Consider the following 26748-nt stretch of genomic DNA (forward strand, 5'->3'; position numbering starts at 1 on the left):
AGCCATCAACAGTTTCAAACCCTCCTTCTGCTCCGCCTCAATATGGTCATACTTGTCGGGATGGAAAAAGTCAACCGTTATAAGTCTTAGACTCGGAATTTCATTTAGTAAAGCTAATAATCTCCATGTGTTTAATGAATCGGGTCCACAGTACCCAAACATATACTGCAGTATCAGGCTTGGGTCGTCCGGAAAACCTGGTCCTCTCCATTGGACGGTGCTGAGTATACTATTAAAGTCAGACTTCGGCTACCTCGACTCCCTTGGGGAGAGATGACTTGACATATAGTGACTCGATGGGCCCATTTGCTACCTATATATAGGGTCCTTGTCAATATTATTACAACTTTGACTTTCTGTCACTTCCAGTCCAGTTGGAATCGTCAAACCCCTATCAGCTTGTGCACCCGAATGGGGGCCGAGGGGGATCCCGAATTACTTTTATCCCCTATAGTAATTTTTTACATCTAGTCCTTGATTCAACATTTTTAGGTTCGATTGTACCCCTACTGCCTCTTTGGGATGGGTCAATTTGCCCCAAGTACCTCTCCTAGGATAGATGGTCCCGTTCCTGCCCACTGATCCATCATATTCTTCACTGTTGACTTCACAATTTTTTCCATCATCAATTTACTACAAACATGTATCTCCCCTCCAACCCACTGTCCCGATTTCTCCACCCCGGGGTACTACCCCCCCCTCTGCTTCCGAGGTCACTTTGCCTACCTATGTTTACACCCTCCTGGGTCTCCACCACCTCCTCCGCCTTAACCTTTTTTCTTGTGAAAAGATTATAGATTCCTCTTCCCACGTTACCCTTCCCAGGTTCATTGCCCATCTTGAATTGTCTTTTTTTTCCTTTGTGTTTCATAGCGTTAGTAAAGGAATCCGTGGCATCTACTTTATTGCCCTGATATGTCATATCCGTCAGTGGTTGTATCTCTGGGGTATTTGATTCTGCGACCCGCCCTAACTCAAGGCTGTGGGTTCTCTATTTATTATTTCAATACAATCCCCAGCCTCACTTCCAACGGAGCAATCGGGGTTCGCAATTTCAAAAGTGTCCACAATCTCATCCCTTTCCCCCTGTCTCTAAGAATTTCTGGGTGGTTTATTCCTTCCTTTACAGGGATCCACATTTTGCATTTTATTCTTTTCTCTGGCCTTATTTCTTTTACGACCTTTTTTTTGGTGATGTGAATTTTCTCTGTTTCTATAAATGCGGATGCTAATGGCGTTTGCGGCACTTGGTCTTGCCCTCCAATTTCTAATCCCTAGTCTGATATTTATGACCAGGGACACTTCACCCGGTTTCCCTGCTGTTTCTACTGACTTGCTAGATAATGAATTTGACAACATTTCACCTGTATAATGGGGCGCGTGACTACTACATGGATTCCCACGCCTTCCAGCATTTAAATGAATCAGTTGAATGGTATTTGCCTGTAGGCACTTGGTATGCTCCGTCAATTCACATAAAATGAGGTCTTCCGGCCACCCAGCGCCTGTTTGGTTCATCCCTTCCACCTGACTTACCACTGGCATCTGACCCGAGGGGAGAGAGGCATCCAGCACCTCTCCTTGTCTCAGAGAGTATTGAGACACTGCTAAAAATGAGATATCACCCGCTGCAAAAATAGGCGGGGTGTCCAAAAAGGACAAGTCTGCCAAGTTAGTTGAGGCTAAGACTTGTTTGAAAGCTTCCTTTTTCGGCCAATGGGTCTGGCAAAGCTGGATAGACGGCTGAGTGCAGCAGTAGTGGCGAGAGCTCCCCCTCTTGCTGATCTGTTAGGACCTCTCCCATCTTAGTCGGGGAAGGGTGTGAGAGCGGGAGGGTGAGCCCCCCAGAGCTCTTGCTATGCTATTTCTTCTAGTAGTAAACACACGTATTTTGTATTTGTAGTTTGGTATTTATAATGCGCACAGAGCAGAATAAACCATATAGCGGCGCAGATGACAACAGAGATTGACGGAGAACACAGCAAAGTCCATACAGGAGCCCATAGGTGTAAGACTACTCTATCCGAACAAAAAGGTCTTTAATGCTCGACGGAACTAAAGAAGTCAACTCATGGTCCTTATTTCTAGTGGTAGAGAGTTCCACAACTTTGGGCCAAAAACAGAAAATCCTCTATCACCCCGTGATTTGTATACTGAATGGGGGAGAACCAAAATGTGACCATCACTAGAGCGCAATTGTCTCACAGTCTCGCAGACCTACCACTGCATGGCTGGGTTGTGGGACCGGCCAGGCCGGCATCCACTGAGACCCCAATAGACATACAGCGGTGACACCACGGTTGCCGGGCCGGTGACGACCATGGGCAAAGAGAAAACAAGAAAATCTACTATGCAGAATAGAATTGAGCAATACATTGTTCCTTTTTTTTTTTTTTTTTTTAAACTTTATTTATTGGCAGAAAGTTAAGACAGGCACAGGGCAAGGCACACAGCATTGAACAAGCGGATCTGCAACATGCACATCAATACAACACAGTACAACACAGTCGGGCAGTATCATCGTGTGTGTCAAAAAAAAAAAAAAAAAAAAAAACGGCATCCGTAGTGTGACAACCAGGACAAAGAGGAGACATTACAGTATCAAGTAGTTGCAGGGGGTGTGTGGGGAGGGGTTGCTACCTCCTCCGCATCGTCTCTATTGTTCAGATAGGTGCGGAATGCAGACCACACATTTTTTGGTCGCGATGTGGGAGGCAAGGATCCAATGTAGTCCTCTTCGCGCATTTGTGTCCAGGTAAGGGCTGTGAGCCACATCGCGAAGGTGGGGGGGCTGTGACGTTTCCAGTTTAGCAATATGCATTTTTTGGCCACAATAGCTCCGACATTCAAAAATTTAGACATTTTCCGTACATTCTCGCCTTCCCAGACCCCGAACAGCAGGGCAAGCGGGTCCAGGTCGACTGGAGATTCCACTATTTCTGAGTGCGCCTCTGCTACCTCCATCCAGAAGGCGCTGATCGCAGGGCACGCCCAGAACATGTGGATATGGTCACCATCAGAAGATTTACACTTTGGGCATGTACCGGACACTGCACCAGCAAATCTCGCCACCCTCGTTGGTGTATAATAGAGCCTGTTAAGAAATTTAAATTGGATGCATCGGAATCTGGCACATAGGGACACCCCGCGTGTACTTGTGCACATCTTGTTCCAGAGTCCATCGGGTATCTCCATTTCGAGCTCACTAGCCCAAGCCATACGTGGTTTGAGGGCCCCAGACATTCTCCCACCCAGTTGCCGTTTGTACAGGTTGGATAACACCCCTTTGGAGCCCGCTGAGTTTGCTATATATTGGAGTTCGGGCGATTCCGGGGGTTCATCTGGATATGAAGGCCATGCGGAGCGTACAGCGGCTCGGAGTCTGTAGTACTGTAACATCTCAAGGAGAGAATCAGTGTGACCTGGACGCCACGTTTGAGGGGTGACAAATTTACCTTCTGGGAAGAGGTCTGCCAGGCACCGATATCCCAGGCCCTCCCAGTGTCTAGTAAGGTGTTGGTCGTGTGTGGGGGAGAGACCAAGAAATTGCCACAGGGGGAGCCACTTGTAATACGGGAGATCAATCTGCTCAGTATATAGAATAGCGTTCCATGCTCTAATCGTGGTGGTTACTGGGTCTGCGTGGGAATCTGTACGGAGCGAGCGGTGTAACAGTAGGGTCATAATGTTGGTTCCACCTCCAGCCATTTTTTTCAAGTTTCACATGCGGAGGCGGATTTTGGAATGTATACCAATGGGAGGCGTGTTGGGCCTGGGCCGCGTGCCAGTACAGTCGCAGGTCAGGAGCCGCAAATCCACCCTTGTCGCATGGTGCTGTCATGTGGTGCCACTTCATACGGACCGACCCCGGATGCCAAAGAAACTGGGCACATTCGGAGTGGAGCTTCCCAAAGTATTGCCTTCCGGGCCAGACAGGGACGTTGGCAAACACATACAGGAGCTTGGGAACCACTGTCATCTTTATCAGGGAGAGTTTGGCCGCCAAGGACAGCGGTAAATGCCGCCACTTGGAGAATTTGGTGACGATAAGCTGGGCCATGGCCTCGTAGTTATCCTTCAGGAGGGCACTTTTGGTTAACGACAAATGAACCCCAAGGTACCTGACTCCCTCAGGAGACCAGCGCAGGGGGTATTCGCATGCCGGTTGCTGTGTTGTTTTGGTGAGGGGGAAAATTTCAGATTTGGAGTAGTTAATCGTGAACCCGGAGAACGTGCCTATTTTCGTGATGTCGCGAATGATCGGGTTCAGATTAGTGGAGGGGTTTCTAACATATAGAAGGACGTCGTCCGCGTAGAGTGAGATTAACTCAGGGGCCCCAGTCAACCGGATGCCTTTGTTGGAATGCCGCCCTCTGACATGGTCCGCCATGGGTTCGATGGCAAGGGCGAAGAGTAAGGGTGAAAAAGGGCAGCCCTGGCGGGTTCCACGGTGAAGCTTAAAGAGGTGGGAAGGGATAGAGTTTACCAGGACCCTGGCTACCGGGTCTGTGTATAAAAGCTTTATATAAGAGAGCATGTTCGGGCCCACACCCATCTTCTCCAGCACCGCCCACAGGTACTGCCAGGAGACCATGTCGAAGGCCTTTTGGGCATCTATGGTCACAGCAACCGCCTCTGCACACGGGTCGATTCTGGCCATCACATTGAATAGGCGACGGATGTTGAGGGACGTGGATCTGCCAGGTATGAACCCGCTCTGGTCAGGATGCACCATATGGGACATAAAGGGGAGAAACCTATTTGCTATTATTTTAGCGAAAACTTTCATGTCAGTGTTAATTAGGGATAGGGGTCTGTAGGACCCGCATTCTTCAGGAGGCTTACCCGGTTTGGGGAGGACCGTTATTAAGGCTTCCCTTAAGGAGGGCGGGAGGGTGCGCAGCCGGAGCGCCTCGGACCAGACCCCGAGTAGTACTGGAGCCAGAGCGGCCACATGTTCCTGATAAAACTCAGCGGTGAGTCCGTCCGGACCAGGTGCCTTATTTTTGGGAAGATCCGATATTACTTGGACTATCTCTTCCAGGGTGAACGGTGCTTCAAGACACTCTCTGGTGTCGTGGGAGATTATCGTCATAGGGATGCTCTCTAGGAGGTCATCTAGATCTTGGTCAGAGTGGCCAAGGCGGGGCCCATACAGATCGGCATAAAAGGTGGCAAATATGTCAAGTATGGATTGGTCGGACCAGTGTTTCAGTCCTTGTTCATCCGTAATGCAATCAATCCGGGTCCCGCCGCCCTCCGCCCGCACCAGTCTAGCCAGTGTTCTGCCCGGTCTGTCCCCCTCTCCATAACGACGGGCGACTATGGGACGGGCATGATATTGCACCTCCCTAGAGGCCTGTGATTCGAATTGCTCCAGCTCCGCCCTGATTTCTGCCAGTATCCCCAGGGAAGGAGTGGTGAGGTATCTCTGCTCGAGGGTTTTTAGTATAGTTTCTGAAGCATTCAGGGCTTGCCTGATGGCCTTCAAGACTCCTGCTTCTTTAGAGATGCACATCCCCCGGATGTACACCTTAAATGCCTCCCACCTGACCGCCTCCGAGGTGTCAGCCACCCTGTTGTTCTCAAAGAATGAGGTAATGTCCGCTAATATCTCAGCCTTGAATACAATATCCGAGAGGGCGGTAGACTTGAAACGCCACGCAGGACGTGGCGGGCCCACATTACCAGTCTGTATCTGTAGCAGCACCGGGGAGTGATCAGATAGCGTGCGCGGGAGGATCTTAATGTCCAAGGTCCTGCCCACTAACCCGCCCGAGAGCAAAAACAAGTCTATTCGAGAAGAACTATCGTGCACCGAGGAGTAAAACGTATAGTCCCTATCGTGGGGGTGGAGAGTTCTCCATATATCATGCAGGTTTAGGAATTCCATATGTGCACGGAGCCATTCAGCTGCGCGCGAGGTGGTTCTGCGGGTGGTCGTAGTTCTATCTAGGGCATTGTTGAGTATCAGATTGAAGTCTCCCGCCCATACGGTGGGGACGTCCGGATATCTCATTAGGATGGAGGCCACTTTGTCAAAGAACTCGGGGGAATCAGTATTGGGCGCATATACATTGACCAGTATACAGTCTTCATGGTTCAAGCTACAGTGTAAAATAACCTATCTGTCCTCAGTATCAATGTGGGACACGTGGAGTGTGAACTGTAAGGATTTATGAATAAGGGTCAGGACCCCCCTAGCCTGGGTTGAGTATTGAGTATAGTGCCTATTAGAGCCCCAATTGTGTGCTATATTTGACGATAGATGTTTTAGAGCATGAGTCTCCTGTAGTAGAAGGATCTTAACCCCGTGTCTCTGTGCATAGGCTGTAATCCTGCGAGATTTCGTAAAATTTGTCAGCCCCCGGATATTCCAGGACATCATTCTAACCGCCATGTCCCACACTAGGGAACATCCCAGTGAAAGCCTTCATCATACGTGCCCAACCTGCGTGCCGCAACAACATGCGGGTGCCAACCTCTCGAGCCCGTCTCCACTCTTCCGCCATTTTGTGTATAACGTACCCCAACTTCAGCAAGCCCCACCCTCACCGCCCTACCCCAACCAGCAGTGCATGAAACCCCACCCGTACATATCCCACATGCGCACCAACCCCAACTTGGAGACACAGGAGAAGTAGCCCAACAGGGGCCAGAACACAAACATTTAAGATCAAGAAGAATAAGAATTGCAATCGCAGTGGGGGCTGCCGCTTCCGTTCTGCCCACTTGTACTGACTACTGTTACATTTGGATCATATATGACTGGACATCAGCTAACAAATAAACAATTTCAGGGAGCGGATACTGGAGCATTATAGCTTCTATATGCAGCACCCCAGCGGAGAAGAGCCACAGAAATATGGCCCCCACACCCAATGGCAGTGCTACACATCCCCGCACCAAATTGCAGGGCACTAGAACGGTGCGTGTACTTATATATGAACGGACCTCATTCGTATTTCGCATGGACAAGTATGGCCGCAGTGCAGTGCTGCAGGGCCACAAGTTGACCCCCGCCATATAGAGAGCGGGAAAACCCTTGGCCCGCCAGTGTGGTTTATAGTGCCTCTGCCACCATAAATACATTATGCAGTGCGGTAGATCACAGGTTTGGCGGTTGGTCGTCTTCCATGCGCTCCTCTGGAGGAGGAGCCGGCGGGATCTGTGCTTCGATAAATTTGACCGCCTCATCTGGGACCGTGAAAAAGTAGTGTTTATTGTGGTGGGTGAATTTTAGGCGGGCCGGGAAGAGCATTGCATATTCAATCTTTCGCTCCCTTAGCAGTTTCTTTACGCCATTGAATTGTCGCCTCTCCGCCTGGACCGCCACCGAAAAATCCGGGAAGATTCTGATGATTTGAGAATCCATCCTAAATTCCCCTTTTTCCCTGGCCAATCGGAGGATAAGGTCTCTGTCCTTATAGCTCAAAAGTTTTGCTATGATCGGTCTAGGGAAATCACCGGGTTTAGGGCGAGGTGCCAGGGAGCGATGTGCCCTTTCCACAGTGAAGAAGGGAGATAATGGCGGGTCGCCGAGGAGGTCTTTAAGTAGTTGTTCGACCGCCGTTTCCATGCGGCCCCTCAGTGCCGATTCGGGAACCCCAACTATGCGGAGATTGTTTCTCCGGGACCGTGATTCTAAGTCGTCACACTTAGCTTTTACCTGCTTCATGTCCCTGACCAGTTCCGAGACCGTGTTTTGCAAGGTATGAACATTGTCCTCAGCAGACCCGATTCTCTGCTCAGTCTCAGCAATTCTAGACCCATGTTGATCAATCTTCACTCTCATTGAGGCCACATTTGTGTTAATATCGTCCAGTTTTTCGTGAACCGCTGCAAAGTTCTTGGCCATGGATTCCATCATTTTAGTAAGGTCAGCTCGATTGGACTCAGACCCACCCTCATCCTCCTCGTGCAGCGCCAAAGCCGAAGCATGCTCCGCCCTAGGCGCTAACTTGGTGAATTTGTCCATGGCGCCAGGTTTACCATTGGGCTTCGATTTACTGGGCATTACAGTGGTGGGAGGGGTGTCTGCTCGGGTATAGTGGCGTTTGCAGGATGGGTCCTCGCAGTACTCAACCCCCAGTAGTAGCTCCCGCAGCGGTCAATGCATACCCCCGATGCTCTAGCGGGCCGTGGCGTTATTAAATTCGGCCCGGGTATGGTGGCACATGCAGAATGGGTCCTCGCAAATGTCCACACACCGCCGTGGCGCCCAAGGAGGCCAAGACGTAACCCAGATGTAGAAGCGACCCGTAGAGTTGTCAAGTGGAGGAGGGGTACAGTACGTAATTACCCAGCCAGCCGTCCCAAACCGTGTATGTGCAGCGCCGGGGGACCAGACGGCGCCGATCTGGAGCGAACACCCACCTCAAGCACGTCGGGGCCGCAGTCCGTCCGTACCCTCCAGCGATGGGAGCAGGAGCAGTCGCTGGGCACCAGCATGGCCCCAGGAGGCCGCGGCCCCAGGCGGCCGCAGAGGCCAGGCCGCGTCCAGACAGCCGCGCAGGCGCTCCGTCGCCGCCGCCCAGAGGCGGTCCGGATGAAGGCCCCGGCCGAGGCTCTGTCGCCTCCGGGGGGAAGGCGAAGCAGGGGGGCACGGCCCCACACCGTTGGGATCGGTGCAAGGGCTGCACCGCACGGGCCAGCGATACTCGCGGTGTCCCACGGCACAGCCCACGGATCAGTCGGCGGGGGGGATCGATGAAGAGGAGGCCCCTCAGGAGCCGGCCGCCCACCATGCAGGGGCCCGCTCCAACGGGCGATCAGAGGCTGCAGGTATGGCCGGAGCGACAGCGAGCCGCGGATCTCGCAGCGCGAAGGATCAGGCAGCGGGTGCATCCAGGGGGGTCCGCTCGGACGCGGGTAGAGCAGGGAGGCCTCCGGGCCAGCGGGGGAGAGACGTCAGAAGGCCACGGGCCGCCGCCTCCGGGGCCGGGAAGGAGGCAATGACGCCCCACAGGGGCAAAGGTCCGTGTCTTCGTCCACCAGCGACGTCTCCACCCCAAATTTCAGCCAAGTGTGCAGGGAGAGAGGGGGGCAAGAATCGTGCTAGTCTCGTGGGTGAACTTAGCAGTATTACGCCGATGTCCGATGGATTGTAGTGGGCAGAGACGGAGCTCAAGGGCTAGGCAGCCATTTCCTTTGGCTGCTCAACAGCGCCCCCGCAATACACTGTTCCTTCGTCGCAGCTTGTGGATCCTCTGCTGCAGCACCCTTATGATGCGGACGCAGAACACACGCTCTCTCTCAGGGACGTTATGGCCGCCATTGCGGACTCCCATTCATCCATGGAGCAAAAAATAGACCGAATAAGCCTGGACATCTCCCTCCTCAGACATGATCTGCAGAAATTGTCAGCAGGCACTGGGGAAGCGAAACAACGTATCTCGACTGCGGAAGACGGGCTTCGCACTGTGCAACACCAGCTCCACGGAGTCTCCGCCACACTCAAGACCCTGGAAGCCAGGGTGGAGGAGGGAGAAGGGAGGTCCAGGCGGAATAACGCCTGCATTCTTGGTATCCCCGAGAAGGAAGAGGAACCCAGCATGGAACATTTTCTGGAACAACTACTAACAGATTTATTCGACCTGCAGTCCTTCTCAAAATTTTTCTCTATTGAACAAGCACATCGTATGCCAGCAGGTAGACCAACGCCGGGGACTCCGCCATGCACTGTAATAGCGAGATTCTTAAACTACCGGGACCGAGACGCCCTGTTACAGCTTGCAAGAACCAAGGGCACGATCACCTTCAATGGGTCCAGACTGGCCTTCTTTCCCGACTACACGAAGGAGGTACAGAAGGCGAGGCAATCCTCTGGGAAGCTGAAAAAACAACTACAGGTGGTGGGAGTCAGGTATGGGCTGCTCTTCCCTGTCCAATTGAAAAATCTACCATAAAGGCACAACGGTCCACTTTGACAATCCCGGTGAGGCATGGTGCTGGGCGGAGCAGCACATCGAAGGGGACTGGTCGACACTCTGAGGCAACAGAAATGGAAATCCTGGGCCACCGCCGGACCGGCGTTGCAGGCCGGACAGACCACCACGAGCGGTCCCACCAATGAATGGAGGAGACGAACTCCCACCTTGACTCTCGTCTAGGGCTCATCCTCCTGGCTGGCATCTAACCTCCCTAGGGACAATACCAAAGCTGGGACTCGAGGGGCCACCAATTGCGGCTCACATACTTAAGATGCGGTAAGCGGAAAGTTGCTACTCTACCATCGGAGCTTCTAAGGGGGTAGAAAATGCAACAAACCCCCCCACCCCCAAGTTTTCTAGTTGAACTTTAACAGGGGTTGTTTAAGCTGATGCTCTACCTTTCTTGATTGTCAGCAATGTTTGGGCGACAGGTACTTCGAGTTGGGGAGGAGTAAGGGGTGGGGGTGGGAAAGGTTTAATGGGAAGACTTTGTTTATTACCCCAGGATCAGCCCTCCCCTGTATGTATTGAGGGTTGGTATGGTTCCTGGCCAGTTGAGACCGCAATATGCACAAGCAGCACTTCAACCGTTAATCTCTGTCTATCTTGCAATACGCCACTGCGCACTTCGCGCAATATCTGCCTACCCCTCTGATAATTCTGGTAGATGCTATCTGACCAATCCCACCCGTCCATGACCACGCGCCCCAACTCCCTTAAGGTATTCGCCTGGAATGTGAACGGACTGGGGTCAACGATTAAAAGACGCCTTGTTAAGCAATTACTCTCCAGATACTCCCCCGATGTGGCCTTGCTTAGCGAAACACACCTTGCTGGAACACAATGCGAATTTTTTCTTTGTACTAATTACAGGACCGCCTGCCATGCAGGATATTCCATGGGGTCCAGAGACACTCTCGTCCTCATACACAAGCGTATCCCTTTTGCCTTGCAAGTATTAGAACAGGACCCCCGGGGGCGCTACTTGATGGTGCTCGGGACAATGTGGGGCGAAACATTTGGGATAGTCTCAAACTACTCCCCACCTGGACGGGGGCAGGAACTTCTCAATGACTTGACCAACCCTTGTGGGCAAACATCAGCCGGATAAATGGTTCCTGGGTGGTGATTTCAACGAGGTTATGTGTAACATCCTAGGTTGCTCCCACCTTAGACAACGTAACCCACACCTCCCCACAAAGCTATCTGCCTTTGTCTCTGCCCTGGGTCTCTGTGATGTATGGCGGGAACTGCACCCAGAAACCAGGGGTTACTCATTTTAGAATACTTTCTGTGGACCTGCTCCCCCGGGGAATCTCGGACCACCCACCTTTGTTGGTGGAGTCACGACTGCAGGGAATGAAACCCCCTAGAACGTGGCGACTGAACTCCTACTATCTGGGCCTCCCCGAACTAATTGACTGCGTTACGGAAGTCTCGACTGAGTACTTTGAGATTAATGACACTGGCGATAGTGATCCATTGGTGTTATGGGAGGCCTACAAGACCGTGCTGCGGGGGGAGATAATCTCCTGGACGGCAAATAGGGGGAGGGAGAGGCTCCGGAAGATAACTGAGGCGGAGATGGAAGTAACCCATCGAGAGAATGAACACACTCTTAACTCTACCCCTCAGACCCACATGTCCCTTAAATGCGCCACTGAATATCTCCGGCACCTCGTGCTAGACAACGCGAAACAGGCCCACTGGGAAACCAGAGCGAGGGAGTATGAGTTGGGGGATAAAGCAGGGAAGATGCTCGCGTGGTTGGAAAAAAGAGACGAGGGGCAACACTGTGTTCGGGAGATCATTACCCCATTGGGTGAGACATGCCGGTTAGACGCTGAGATAGCGGATACCTTTGCCCAATTCTATGCCACACTGTACCAGGCCCCAACCCTGCCCCTGGACCCGACCCTTTTAAACGGCGTGGTCATTCCCACTCTGTCGATTCAACAAAGGGAGATGCTGGACTCCGAGCTTTCGGAGGCCGAAATAACAGAAGCCCTCGGACAACTGCAGCCGGGGAAATCCCCGGGTCCGAACGGGTTCCCAGTTGAAACCTGGCAGAAGTTAGGGGGTAGTAACATAGCACCTCCCCTGCATCAGATGTTGTTGGCCTCCCGGGAGAGGGGTTCCCTTCCAGATGACTTGTGCAAAGCAACTTTTGTGGTTATTCCTAAGCCTGATAAACCCCAGGAGCAATATGCTTCTTATAGGCCGATCTCGCTGATTAACGGTGAAGCCAAGGTCCTGGCCAAACTCCTAGCCAACCGGCTTCAACGTGTGGCAGACACGCTGAGACATCCGGATCAGTGTGGCTTCATGCCCCACAAATCGACCCGAATGAATTTGCGCCAACTCCACCTGGCCCTCGAACGGGCCCCGATCCTCGATGCCCCGCTTGCCCTGTTGGCTATAGATTTTGAAAAAGCATTTGATTCAATCCGATGGGACAGCCTATGGGAGATCATGACCCGTATGGGGTTTGGGGAGAACTTTCTAGGCTGGGTAAAACTGTTTTACACCAATATCCAAACAGAAGTTAAAGTGAATGGGTGGACCTCCCGATCCTTTCCCCTAGGTAGAGGCACGCAACAAGGGTGACCCCTTCCCCCCCTCCTTTTCGTGCTGGCGATTGAACCGCTAGCACCGTGGCTGCACCAGAGTGGAGCATGGATGGGATTCGGATGGCCCGAGGGACACGAGGACCGTGTCTCTCTCTATGCTGATGACGTTCTGCTGTACCTGGCCGACCCGGTTCGGGTTTGCCCTATCGTAACTCAGATGCTCATCACATAGGGGGAATTCAGTGGATTAAAAATCAACTGGAAGAAATTGGTACTTTTCCCTGTGAAAGGGAAAGGGCAAGTCGACTCCACGATATGTCCATACAGGTTTGACACACAGGGCTTCAAATACCTGGTGATCTGCATAACACCTGACCTAACCAAATATGTAATGCATAATCTCCAACCGGTTACGGACAGGTTCGCTAGAGACATTTGCCACTGGAAGCTCCTCCCTCTGAGCCTCATGGGGCACGCTGCGCTCTTCAAAATGATGTCGCTTCCTAGATTCTTGTACGTCCTTCAGAACGCCCCAATTATAATCCCCACCTCTGAATTCACCCGCATTGAAACTCTCCTCAGGGAACTCATATGGGGGGAGGCCAGTCACGCATAGCATTGAGCACTCTACAGAGGTCGGTTTGGGAGGGGGGGATTGATGTGCCCTGCCTCCAGACCTACTATTGGGCTTCACAGCTAGCAGTGGTTAACGATCTACTTCACAGGGACCGGGCACTACCTCACATCCGGGCAGATGTGGAACCTTTGCAGGGCACGGACCCGTTGCAGGTACTGTATCAATCCCCACAGAGACCTCCCCTGCCCACAACCGAGGCCCACATCACTGCCATTTGGAGACAAGCACACGTGTTTGTTGGGTGGGGAAACAAATTAACTGCAGCGCAACCCTTATGGCGAAATAGTAACCTGCAGGAGTTGGGGAAACTTGAACCATGGCCGCGATGGGTGAGGGCGGGAATCCTGAAGGTTGGAGATGTCCTCAGAGATGGGAAAATGGCCTCATTCGAGGACATGCAGTGCAAATTCCAATTGGCCACAACTGAACGATATAATTTCACGCAACTGACCCATGCCCTCCGGACCCATATAGATGATACGATCCCCGACTTTACACCGATAGAACGCAATCTGATCCCCGCGCACATCCCCAACAAATGCACATCTATTCTTTATAACGCCATCACATCCTTTGCCACCCCAGAGTTATCAAGATTAAAAACCAGGTGGGAAAGAGATGTGGGTGGAATAGATCCAGAGGACTGGATCCAGGTCCTAATGCATCCGCGAGAGGTGGCCATCTCCTCTAGGCTCAGGCTGGTGCAATTCAAAATCCTTCATAGTGTATACTACCCCCGGACCGTCTTGTGTGGTTGGAAAAGGGCAACAAACCCGAACTGTCTCCGCCTTGGGGAGGAGGAAGGCACCTTCTACCATATCCTGTGGTCATGCTCCCGGATCCGCACCTACTGGAATGCTTGTTGCACGGAATTGTCCAGGGTACTCACCCGCCCAATTGAGCTTGATCCGAGAGCTCTAATTCTGGGGGTGCCCGACCCATCTGACTTTAACAAATGGAAAAAACTGTTATTGAACACCGCGGTGGCCCTGATGAAGTGCAACATTGCGCAGAAATGGGGAGTGTCCGACCCCCCTACACTTGAACAATGGATACTTGACATGGACTCATGTGCCTTGATGGAGCACCGGGTTTATGGTGGACGGGGATGCCCGAATAAGGCATCCAAGATATGGGGGAAATGGGAAGAGGCTGGACCTTTATAATCAGAGACAACAGTGATTACAACGGGAATGAGGGGTTGAAGGGAGGGAGGAAGTTCGGGCTATGGTGGCTTGTGGTATTTAAAATTTAAGTGTGTTTGCGTTTGAAGGTGCTGCCTTGAAGTGCTTCTAAGGTCTTAGTTTATATTTTTCTTTTTTGAGTGTTTTGTTATCACCCCTGGTTTGGGGCTGGTATTCTTTATGTCATAAAACACAATAAAATGTTTTATCAAAAAAAAAAAATTCCTGCAGCAAGTGGTGCCATCCATATGTCGTGTATATGGGGAACCACCACTGATTTTTCTTTTCGGCTTCCCATATTGGGTTTCATTCTTTGTCATAGAAGTACAATACTCAAATTAGCAAACAATACAGGAAATCAGAGTTTTATTTTCAATTAAATTGTCAATGTGTTTAAAGCCCAAATTGCGTCTAAATCGCCAGAAACAAGAAGAGCAACTACTTTGTTCCCTCTTCCCACCATCCCAGCGAACAGCAAACAGCACTCAGAGGCACTGCGGGATGCGTGCCTAAAGTACTGTGCCGGCTGTTTGTGGGCATGGTTTTCGGTGTGAACAAACAGAAACAGATTATCATGATGTTAGTGGAAAATAAAAGCAGTATTAGGCCCAATGCGAAAAGTCTCTTCTCAGCATGCAGTTCATGTCCTTTATAGTAGCAATGTAGTCATTCCAGCGGTCTCCGATACCTTTACATCCAGTGTTGCAAACAAGGAACGCTGGATGGCGTGTCCGGCAGAACACAGGCCACTCGGGGTCAAAGAAGCGTTTTTTCTCTTAAGGGTGAAAAACCTCAAATGGGGATATCGACCTTCCTGTTAAATTAACATTATCATATCACACGGAACAGAAACAGGTATATGGTCATTATCAATTTTATTTTATGAACAACTATTATTGTGTTACCTATAGCTCACCCTGAATAGAAGAACACCCTGGCCCTCCAGAATGTTCTACCCTAGGTTGCGATGGGGCACCGCCTATCTAAAAGGGATAGTATAGGAGATTCACTGGCCCTAAATCTACAATGAATGAGAAAATCTAAAAATTGCTGGGTCTGGGAGCCTACCACAAACCCAGGCACAGTCGGTAAATTACAGCTCCAGCTGTTCACGGGTGAATATTCGGAAACTGATAGATAGTCAGGGATTTTATTAACCCTACGTGAAGTGTGCTGGTCCTACCCGTAAAAAAACATTTCTTGTTGCAGAAATGGAGATGAGTGAAAAAGCTTTCAGAGCATTAGATATTAATCTATGTATATTTGTTTTTTCTGTAGTGGAGTTAAAGCCACAATATACATAATTCGGTTATACATGATAACAAGTTCCAAAGGCTCAATAAATGTAGTTAAAAAACCAAAAATTTGCCATATAGACAATGGTTGTTCAAAAGTTGTGAATTTCTTGCACTTATCTGATATTGCTTAGAGATATCTGCAGGCTCGTAGGTCGACCGGTTTCGATGATAAGGTTATTCCATCATCTTCTTCAGGACCAATTTCTTTTTTTATTGAGCATCAGTCTTCCTCCCATCAGGTATGACTGGGCACTCCATCCGGCCTTATTGCGCTTTTTCAATCCTTCAGCGCATTTGATGCTCGGAAATGGTGTCATTTGAAAAACCGGGCATCATTGTAGGTAGAAAGTCCGGGTTGTTTTCACAGTTGGCGTGCGTCTGCCATATCTGTATATGCCTTCGATTCAGCAAGGCTCCTTTTGGAATCTCGCGCGCGAAAGGCTCGTCGGATGTGTCTGCCAGTAAGACAGCAAATAGCACTAAAAGGCACTGCGGGAAGCGTGCGCGTATGGAGGAGCGTGACCCATGCCTAAAGTACTGAGCCGGCTGTTTGTGGCTGTGGTTTTCGGCGTGAACAAACAGAAACCGATTCTCATGCTTTACATCCAGTGTAGCAAACAAGGAACGCAGGATGGCGTGCCCGGGCAGTAAGTCAGCAAACAGCACTCAGGGGCACTCCAGTGATGTTTTTAGAGACAATCTCTGATGTTGGTGTCAAATGAAGAGGGCTCCACAGCACTGACCAGCATATGATGGTTTCCTCCATTGGGTAGGACTGGAGAGCTCGGGAGCTGAAGAGGAGGTGAGACACTGCGACGTCAAGGTCATGGCCACTGATTGGAATATTCATTCCTGATGCCCTAGATACCCAGGTTGAACCTTACGTTGAACCTTACGGCCAGAGTCAGTGTCGGGCCTACCAGCATTTTCAAATGAAAGGGGCCTCAAGCCGTGAGGCACGTCCCCAGCAACTGGCCCCATGTATGTATTGTAAGGCCAATATATTAATTTCTCTATTTTGGTTCTGGGGCTTAAAGTATTCGCTATACAGCGCTCGCATTACAAGCTGCACCTCATTGCCTTCTAACACTGGTTCCTTCACATCAGCCACTTGCTGGCAACAAAGGTTTTAGCGCTCTTCACTGGTCATTTAGTGTTTAAGCTCCCTGCTGGCTGACCATCTTGTGACAATCAGCGGCTATCAACCGAAACTTTGTCGCCATTCTAATGTATGCACATCACACGTCCCTCAGATTGTTTTTGATCTCAGCAAGGGGCCCCCAACCATCATGTTTAATTGGGCCCCACACATATTCAGCCAGGTGTGCTTACACCTTGCTGGAAGAAGCTTATTTGTGCCAATCAGTCACAGAAAATTAAGAGTGTGTGGCTGGTGTGGTGACGCAGTGGACATAGGCGTAGGCGCTCTGGCTCTCCGAGGGATGAAATTCGGGTTGTGGCTGTGCCAATGGAGCTACTCAGATTAACACAGTCTGTGGGTGAAGCGGTGACCCTTTGTGTTGGACCGGCATCATATCTACCAGTGTCTGGAGCCTCCTGAGGGTTTTAATGGAACAGGTCTAACCCTTTTTCCCTGCTCTTCTATTGGAGGCCGTGGGTCCCTGAGGGGCTGATCAGGGTGTGTGGGGCAGCCTGAAGGGATCCTCATTCCATTATAGTTAATGGTATTTGTGGAGTGAAGTTTGGGGGGAAGGCTTGCTGAATAAGGAGGTCTGGTGGGTCCTCCTCCATTATCCACTAACTCCGCACACCAAATCAAGAGCTGCCAGAAGCCTAAAAATATAGAGACCCTACCATGCTGTTGGAATAACGCTATAGGGATCGTTACGGAACACTCCAGGAAAGCTATATTATATGACACCAGTGCAGCGACATCGGTACACTCCTCTGAACCGGGACTTAACAAGCAGGTTCTGAGGCACTGCTTAGATATATTTCAGGATCATTTCTTGAAGACTTTTAAAGATATATTCTCTCAACTTGGGGCCTAACTAGCTACATCCATCACTGACAGAAAGCGAGAGGGTCATCAGCTGGGCGATAGGATGGAAACAAATCAGAAAGCATTGAAGTAGGTTTGCAAAACAAGGTAAATGCACAAAAAGAAGCAATTGGAGCTATGACACCTTGCACCAGACTACAGCTTCACTGTGAGGACTTGGAGAATCGCTCAATATCAGACAATCTCCGAATGAACTACCTGAAAGGAGTGGAGGGTTCTTTGTTCAAAGAAACCTTGGGCTTGTCCTTCACCACGCCAGTGATATATAGAGAGTCCTTGCATCAAAAAGGGTGTGGTTTGTATAATGGTGGGCATTCCCCCTTCTGATATGAACTTGACCAAATGTCAAGGTCATACGTCATTAGTCCGACCCTTACTTCAAAGTCATTTTTTTAAATGTCGTGTCCCAACCCTGTTATCAACGTCATGCCGACCCCCAATGTCAAGGTCATGTTCCTTCTTCTCCCCAAGGTTGCGGCAAGCAAGACAAAGGTGAGCACAGCTCGGTCAATCAGCAGCCGTGGTCGGTGACGTGCCCGGGCTCGCAAAGTTGAAGAATCTGATAACTGCTGCGAGGAGGTGGATTAGCGGAACAGACCAATCAGTGTCTAGGACATGCCTGGGCATGATGAGGAAAAGAAGAGCTAAGGCACTGCCCTTTTTATGTGAGTATCAGATATCAAACCTGTTCAAATATGTTTGAGGCTACTCAGAATATGTCTGTTAAGAAAAAAAATAACTGTAGCTCAATAATGGTTTTAACAGTTTTTATTTGCTTTCAAACAGAATAAAATGTATAATAAAAACAAACCTTTTATGTACCAGGGTGGATGCACAATGATAAAATAGCACCGTTTAAACCTTAAGCCGCCATCAATGTTCATGTTTTATCACAGGGAAATATTTATTTAAACGTTTTTATATACACACGGTATAAGATATATTCAGACTGGTTTGAGTCTGGATTGAGTCTGTCAGACACGGCCAGCCGTGTGTCAGTATCGTTGGTGCCTTTCAGTAACGCTGGTGCGGCTTGACAGACTAGTTGCGTGCATCTTTCTGGGTCCTTTCCTCTAGGGTACTCGGGGCTCATGCCGGTATTCGGAGCACACACCGAAGCCTGCTTGTTACTGGGATTCCTTACCTGGGTCTGGGGACTCCCGTGAGGACTCCTGTGAGGGTAGAGGGTGTCCAGCTGCCCCTGGTTGCCGGGCTTGAATGGGTTGAAGGCGTTTGACGGTGCTACCAACAGAAAGTCATTCCCTCCCTCCCTCATTCCCAGCTTCTGTTGGGCTGAGCCGAGTTGTGAGTAGCTGTCGGCTTGGTTACATGTGTTATTTTTTGCTTTGTTTGCCTGTGACACAGTCATAGAATAGTCTGCTCGCACCAACAAACCTAGAGACGCCTCCACTCCCCGGGCTATCGGGAGTGCTATAGATTGCGGACCGCTCCCCACCGTCAAGCAACTTTACTTCTTGTACAGATTTTAGAAGTAAGTGGCAGCGGGGCATTCGCTGTTACAATTTATTTTCTGAGGCCAAAGCCGAGACCTCGTCCTATCCCTTACTAGGTGCTGTATTGTTATTGCTGTTGGGCAATTCTTGCATGCCCCTCCACCTTCAGCTGCCTTTTATCATGGGCCATACCACACTGTGAATAAGGGTGCAAAGAATGTATAATTTAAGAAGTGGAGTATATACTTGTTTCTCTATTTCTCTATTATCTGTTCAATAAAGGGTTGAACACAGTCATACAGATGAGGGGCGTACCAGCCCCTTTTATTCCCTAAAACCAGGCAAATACTCCCACAACAAAAATAGGGTTTAAAAATGATCCCAACAAAAACGGGAAAAAAACAGATACAAACGGACTACCCAGGCTTCCACTACACAACTCCAGAAGTATGTTTGGATCGGTGGTAGCAACAGAGCAGTGACACAAGAACAAGCTCTAATAGTATTACTACCTGATCCGAAGAGGCACTTTTCATTTGCATTAGTCACTGCACGAAAAGAAGCATAGATCACAAAAACAGATGTATTTTATGGTTAAAATATATTTTTACTCACCCGAAAAAATGACACATTTGGAATGGGAATTACTTTTTACTCCCAAATTACTAAAATAGAGAGTAAAAGAACTCCAACTTCAATATATTATCTGGAGTTCTGGTTGGACATCTTTTTTAAAGAAAATATTTGGATGCCCAACTGTGTCCGGATAGCTCTTGTGTGTCAGAAGCTCCCTTCTTTCTCACCTTTTTATCCTTGTTGGCGTTTTTCCGGGACATGGCTTCTTTCTTTTTCACCGACCGTGACGTGTATAAGCTGGAACGCGAGTCCTCGGGTTCCGGCTGCCAAGCCGGTAGCGTTCGAATATCCAGGAACAATGGGGATTTATCCAGGATGGAGGATAACGAAAGGTAAGGAATAGAAGAGAGGTTGGGGGGGGGTTCCAGGAGTTAAGGAAGATAGAAAGCACGATACACAGCGAACTGGAACACGTCTAGTAACTCGTAGGGTAGAGTTGAAACGCGCTGAGCCGCAGGGGCATGCCGGTTTTCTAGGAAGCGGGTGAGTGCACGCAAAGGCTAGACTGCCACAGTTCTGTGTCGGCGGCTATTTTGGATGAGTTGCGGAGTTAATGCCGCGGTGCATCAAGGACCATGAAGTCCAGAAGGGTCGAACCCGGCCATTCATGACAGCATGCCTCCTCCTGAGCCCGGATCCGCCTGGTTTGCCTGGGTGTATTCGATGAAACCTTTGCAGTAGACGAGGAGCATTCATGTTAGAAACTGGTTCCCATGTACGCTCACTAGGGGGATATCCTTTCCACTCCACCAAGTATTGTAATTGACCTCGTCTATACCTGGAATCACATATCCTGGAGACCTCAAATTCGACTTGATCGTTGATGAGCACAGGATTAGGTCTAGGAACTGTCTGTTTGGATTGTACATATGGCTTACATAAGGAGGCGTGAAAGACCGAATGAATTCTTTTCCAGGAGTCTGGGAGCTGAAGTCGATATGCCACTGGGTTAATGATTTCTTTGATGGTGAATGGTCCGTAATACTTGGGAGCCAGTTTGTTAGGCCATAGATGTTGAGGAAGGAGTCTGGAGGATAGCCAGACTTTGTCCCCTATTGAATAAGAAGGGCTAGGTCTTCGCTTAGCATCTGCATATCGTTTACCAGCTATCCTGGCCTTTTTCCAAATGTTGTTTAGCATCCTTGTGAACATTCACCAACTTTTCAATCCAGGAATCTACTGCTGTTACCGGGGTAGGATGTGGCAAAATTGATGGTAGAACCGAAGGATGGAATCCTTGACTGCAGAAAAAAGGGCTTGTCTTGATGGCCGAATGGTCTGAATTGTGTAAGCGAATTCAGCTACCGGAATCAATAGTGACCAATCATCCTGGACCTTGCTAGCAAAACAGCTGAGATATTGCTCTAAAGTCTGGTTGGTTCTTTCTGTGATCGCATTGGTTTGAGGATGATATCCTGAAGACAATGCTTGCAGAATACCAAGTATTTGACAGAGGTGTTTCCAGATCTGGGATATGTACTGGGGACCTCTGTCGGAGATGATTTTGGATGGTAATACATGAAGTCTGAATATGTGTTCAATAAATATCCCGGCAAGTTCAAGTGAAGAGGGCAATTTGAACAGTGGTGTGAAATGAGCTGTATGGGTAAACAAGTCAATTGTAACCATTAAATTCCACAATAAAATCTGTAGCGATGAACTCCCAAGGACGTGTTGGTAATGTAGGTGGATGCAGAAGACCGGCAGGTTTTCTATTATCGTGTTTGTTTTGATTGCACACAACACAGGATTGAGTGTAGTCCTTTATGTCAGTGTTCATTCTTGGCCACCAAAATTGTCTCTGTATGAGCGTAAGGGTAGTAGTGATGCCTCGATGTCCTGAATGAAAGGTATCATGACAGATGTTCATGACTTTATTTCTCAATCCTTGTGTAGGGATGACCAGTCGTTGATCCTTGAAGAGATAACCATCCTTTGTATTCAAGTTCCAATGATTATTCTGGGTGTATTCCTTCCAGAGATCTGAGGAAGGAGTATGGGCATGGATGTCTTCCAGGTGGCAATTAGCTGGTGCCACAAACACAGTTTTTGGAAACATCTTCGGAAATGCCCTGACCTCCACAGATTCATAGTCAGGACTTCTGGACAGGGCGTCAGCAACAATGTTATTGATTCCAGGAAGGTGGTTGATCTGAAACTGGTAATGCACAAAAAAGAAGTTCCCAACGGGCCTGACGACTGTTTCTGCACTCCAGGGATTGTAATACTTGTAAATTCCGATGATCTGTTCGTACTTGCACTGGATATTTAGTTCCCAGGAGTAAATGACGCCAATCAGTGAATGCTTGTCGGATGGCCAAAAGCTCCTTCTCCAGGACCGAGTAATGGCATTAACTTGGGGTCAAGGTACGGGATAGGTAGGCAATTGGATGTTCCATCTTGTCCTCAAATTCTTGTTTTAGGACTGCCCCAATAGCATAGTCGGAAGCATAGGTTTCCACCAGGAAGATTAGATCTATGTCAGGTTGGGCTAGGATAGGACCTTCAGTGAACTTCCTTTTTAGATGTTGGAAGGCCTTCTCTTGTTCTGTAGACCAAACAAACGGTGTATCCTTCTTTAAAAGAGCCACGATGGGTTGTACAATTGCAGAAAATGTAGGAATTAATTTTCTGTAAAAGTTTGCAAGTCCCAAGAAGGATTGTATTTGCTTCACAGTGGTAGGCGCCGGCCACAAAAGTTTGGAATCTATCTTGCCAGGGTCCATTCCAATTCCTTTAGGACTGAGTACAAAACCCAGGTAGTGAACGGTTTGGGTATGGAATAAACATTTTTCAGGTTTGGCCAGGAGTTTGTTTTCTCGTAATCGCTGTAGAACTGCCTTAACATGCTCTTCATGAATCTGAGGGTCTTTAGAATAAATAAAATATGTCATCCAGGTATACGATAACAAAAAGGAACAACATATCCGAGAACACTCTTTCCATGAATCGTTGGAATACCGCAGGAGCGTTGGCAAGACCGAAGGGCATGACCAAATAGTCGAAGTGGCCAAAAGGAGTTCTAAAGGCCGTCTTCCATTCATCACCCTCCTTAATTCTAATGAGATGGTAAGCACCCCTAAGGTCGAGTTTGGTGAATATAACAGCTCCTCAAACAGCCTCCAGAATATCTGAAATGAGTGGTAATGGATAACGGTCCTTGAGGGTACATTGGTTAAGACCACAGTAATCCAAACAAGGTCGTAACTCCCTTGTGTTTTTCTTGGGAACAAAAAACAAGGACGCACCTGCGGAGACTTTGAAGTCTGGATGGCTCCATTTGCTAAGTTGGTATCCAGGTACTCACGTAAGGCCTTCTTTTCGGGCTCGGATAATATAAACATGCTCCCAATTGGAATCACAGCGGAAGGGTCCATTTCAATGGTGCAATCCTCAGGACTGTGTGGCGGAAGAGCTTGAACAATGTCTGTTGAAAACACATCATAAAATGTCTGGTTAGTTTCCGGTACTTGGATAATGTTGGACACGCTTAAGGAGGATGGTTCATGGTTCTGAGAGTTTACTAGAGGGATCCGGGATGTGTCCTGACATAAACAGTGTGACATACAATACTAAGAACCAAGGAAGAATGTACCTGCTGTCCAGTTGATGTAAGGGTTGTGCTTCTGTAACCAGGGCATGCCTAGTACCATGGGATAGTGGACAGCCTTTATGATGTCAAACCGTATTCTTTCCTGGTGGTTGTTTATTGATAATTGTAGTTCCTTTGTTTGGTGAGTAATGGGTCCTGAAGACAAAGGTCTTCCGTCGATTCCTTCCACAGGTTGAATCACTTCTTTGAGCTCTCTCAGAATCCCATGAGCGGTGGCCCATTCATGATCAATGAAAATCCGCATGGCACCGCAGTCCACGAGAGCCAGGATGGGAAAGGATTCATTCTCTGTAGATGTCAGTACAGTTTGTAAAAGTACTAATGTGTTCTGTCCAGGAGTATTCAAGGAAGGAATGGATGCGGAGCAGGCATCTCTCTCCCAAAGCTGTGCTCCGTTTAGGATCGGGAGCTGGCGTTTCCCGAACGCCGGGGTGGTGCTATAGGACATTCTCTGACCAAATGTTTGTCAGAGGCACAGTACATGCAGAGACCAGTATCGATTCTGCAGAGCCTTTCTTGTGGAGAAATTGGTCCCCTAAAGGAACATAGTGGCATGGATTCCAGATCAGGGGTTCGTGTAGCAACGGTCTCTTTGGTAGTTAAGTATTCCGTACTTGTCTTTGGAGAGGTTTTCACCTTTCTTTTTTCAGCCTTTCTCTCCTGGATCCTGAAATCTATCTGCAAGGAAAGATCCATAAGGGCCTGAAAGGTTGCTGGACGAGCCACTCTGGCTAGCTCATCCTTAACTTCATCGTTTAAACCTCTTCTGAAGAGAGTGAAACTGGCTTCTTGCGACCAATCTGCTTCTTTGGCTAACTGCTAGAAGCGAGTGACATAAGAGAGCATGTCCTGACTCCCTTGTTTAAATTCAAGAAGTCTTTCTTGTGCACTGTAGACGAGCACAGGTCGATCGAACATGGCTTTTAGGGCATCCACAAATCCTTCATAGTCATCCAAAAGCTGATCTCCTGAATTAACCAAGGGAGTAGCCCAGGTTAATGCATTACCCGTTAAGTGGGATATCATGAATCCAACCTTTGCTCGTGGTGTTGAAAAATAATAGGGTTTGAAAGTGAAGTGCACTAAGCATGAATCAAGGAAGGAATGTAGGGACGTAGAAGATCCATCATACTTATCCACAACTCCGCCAAGCAGAACGCATTCCTTGACTGCGGAATCACGGTATAGGACCAGCAGTTTTAAAGCTGCATTTTGGGCCTTAAGATTTTGAACCTCGGTAGTTAATTCCTGCATACCTCTCGTGAGGTCTTGGACTGCCGCTTCCATATCAGTTTCCGTATCAGGTTCTGGGCGTCTCAATCTGTCAGAAGCTCCCTTCTTTCTCACCATTTTATCCTTGTTGGCATTCTTCCGGGACGTGGCTTCTTTCTTTTTCACTGGCCGTGACTTGTATAAGCTGGAAAGTGAGTCCTCGGGTTCCAGCGTGGAAGCCGGCTGCCAGGCCGGTAGCGTTTGAATATCCAGGAACAATGGCGATTCATCCAGGAAGGAGGATAATGAAAGGTAAGGAATAGAAGGGGTGGGGGGGTTCCAGGAGTTAAGGAAGATAGAAAGCACAATACACAGGGAGCGAACTCGAACACATCTAGTAACTCGTAGGGGTAGAGTTGAGACGTGCGGAGCCGCGGGGGTGTGCCAGTTTTCTAGGAAGCTGGCGAGTGCCTGCAAAGGCTAGACCGCCGCAGTTCTGTGTCGGTGGCCGTTTTCGATGAGTTGCAGAGTTAATGCCGCGGTGTATCAAGGACCATGAAGTCCAGAAGGGTCGAACCCGGCCATTCATGACATTGTGTGGGTTCTTCTACTCACTTGTAGTGTGTTGAGGTTTTAGTTTCTGAGGGCATGATGGTTCTGGCAAGATTTCTGTTCATTGTAAAGTGCTGTGCCAACCAAAGAAAGCTCTAAACACAAAAATAAATATGTTGTACTTACTGGGGCTTTTTACTCCAAACCTCAAATGGCCACAAGCAAAGATTTTCTTTGGCCTGGTAATGCATTAGTGGAATATCAATCTGGCAGTGTAACCAAAAGGGGTTAAGAAGTTGGTTCCTCTGGAGACCTACGAGTAGATGCTAAATTTGACAGATGATACTTATAACCTGAAATTTTCCTACCAGTCCAGGAATTAATCAAAGAAAGAGGGGAAACCGCTTTCATATAAAGGCAACAAGTCATAGGGGATTGGATTAAAGGAAGCCTGCTTTAAGAGGTCCAAACCTTGCTGAAGTGACTTGTGTCTTTTTGCATCATACCCAAAATGCTTTGCTTTGTAGGAAGCGTAGGAGACCGGAATTAAAGAGAAGCCCACAGAAAACCAAGATGGAAGAACTCTTCCTGTGTTCTGTTCTGCCTGACTGCCTAAACCTGCTCCCTTTTCTAGCCCTGCACTTCACACTTCCTTTGTTGTGTAACCCCATATTGTGAAGAAGGCCTTGGTTGTATGATGTTTGCTTGAGATAATTTGCTCGAGGCCCATATGCACAAATACATTTTTTTACACATTTCATAGCAAAAAAGCAGGGGGAGTCCACCCACAAACACCAAATCGCCCCCACATTAATATATACCTAAACCTAACCACCATCTACTTTTGCGGTGAAATGTGTAAGAAAAACATTGGCCTCAAATGGGCCAGTTCCACAGGCCTTTGATATGGAATTGCCTCTTTGAAGCAAGGCTCCCAGGAGATGTCCTGTTCTGCGTCACTAGGCCTGGCAGGGAGTGGTTACCCAACCTCGCAGAGTGTTAACAGAGCCAAGAATCCTACCCTTTGTGCCATTCACTGGAATGCAGTCAGTCAGGTGCCTGGAATGCACATTGCCTATCATAGTTGGTTTGAACCTGCAGGGTTGTCTCTAGTATGTTACAAATCAGATGTGACTTTAAAAATTATGTCATCCTCTACGCCATCCAAGTCACCGCTGTCGCAGGCTTTGCCCTCTCCTGGCCCCCCGGCGCAGGCACGTGACATCACATCAGAAAGTGCCACCGTAATGTATAGATCATAGCGTGTGTGCGATCTCTACCCGCTATCTCCGGCTGCCTGTGTCCTGGTCTGGGATTTTGGAGCGTTCAACCTCCAATGCCTCTACATCACCACTGCCACAGGTTTCCAGCTTTGCTCCTCCTCTTTGGACTATTATCAGGAAGCGCCCCAGAAACAGTGAGATCACTCCTGTTACTTGCTGGCCAGAGCATGTATACGCACTGCCGACCTACTGTCATATGTTGCCTATTCCTGTGCCTGTCCTAGACTTTCGAACTGTCTTCCACCATAGCCACTACATCGCCGCCGCAGCGGGCTATCCAGCTTTGTCCCGCCCCGCGTGCTTTGTGACTGGTGCAGTCACGTGATCCCTCGTGACTGCTATATGAGTAAGTGC

This window comes from Ambystoma mexicanum, chromosome 4p (assembly GCF_040938575.1).
Source record: "Ambystoma mexicanum isolate Mex_15411 chromosome 4p, UKY_AmexF1_1, whole genome shotgun sequence".
Taxonomy (NCBI): domain Eukaryota; kingdom Metazoa; phylum Chordata; class Amphibia; order Caudata; family Ambystomatidae; genus Ambystoma; species Ambystoma mexicanum.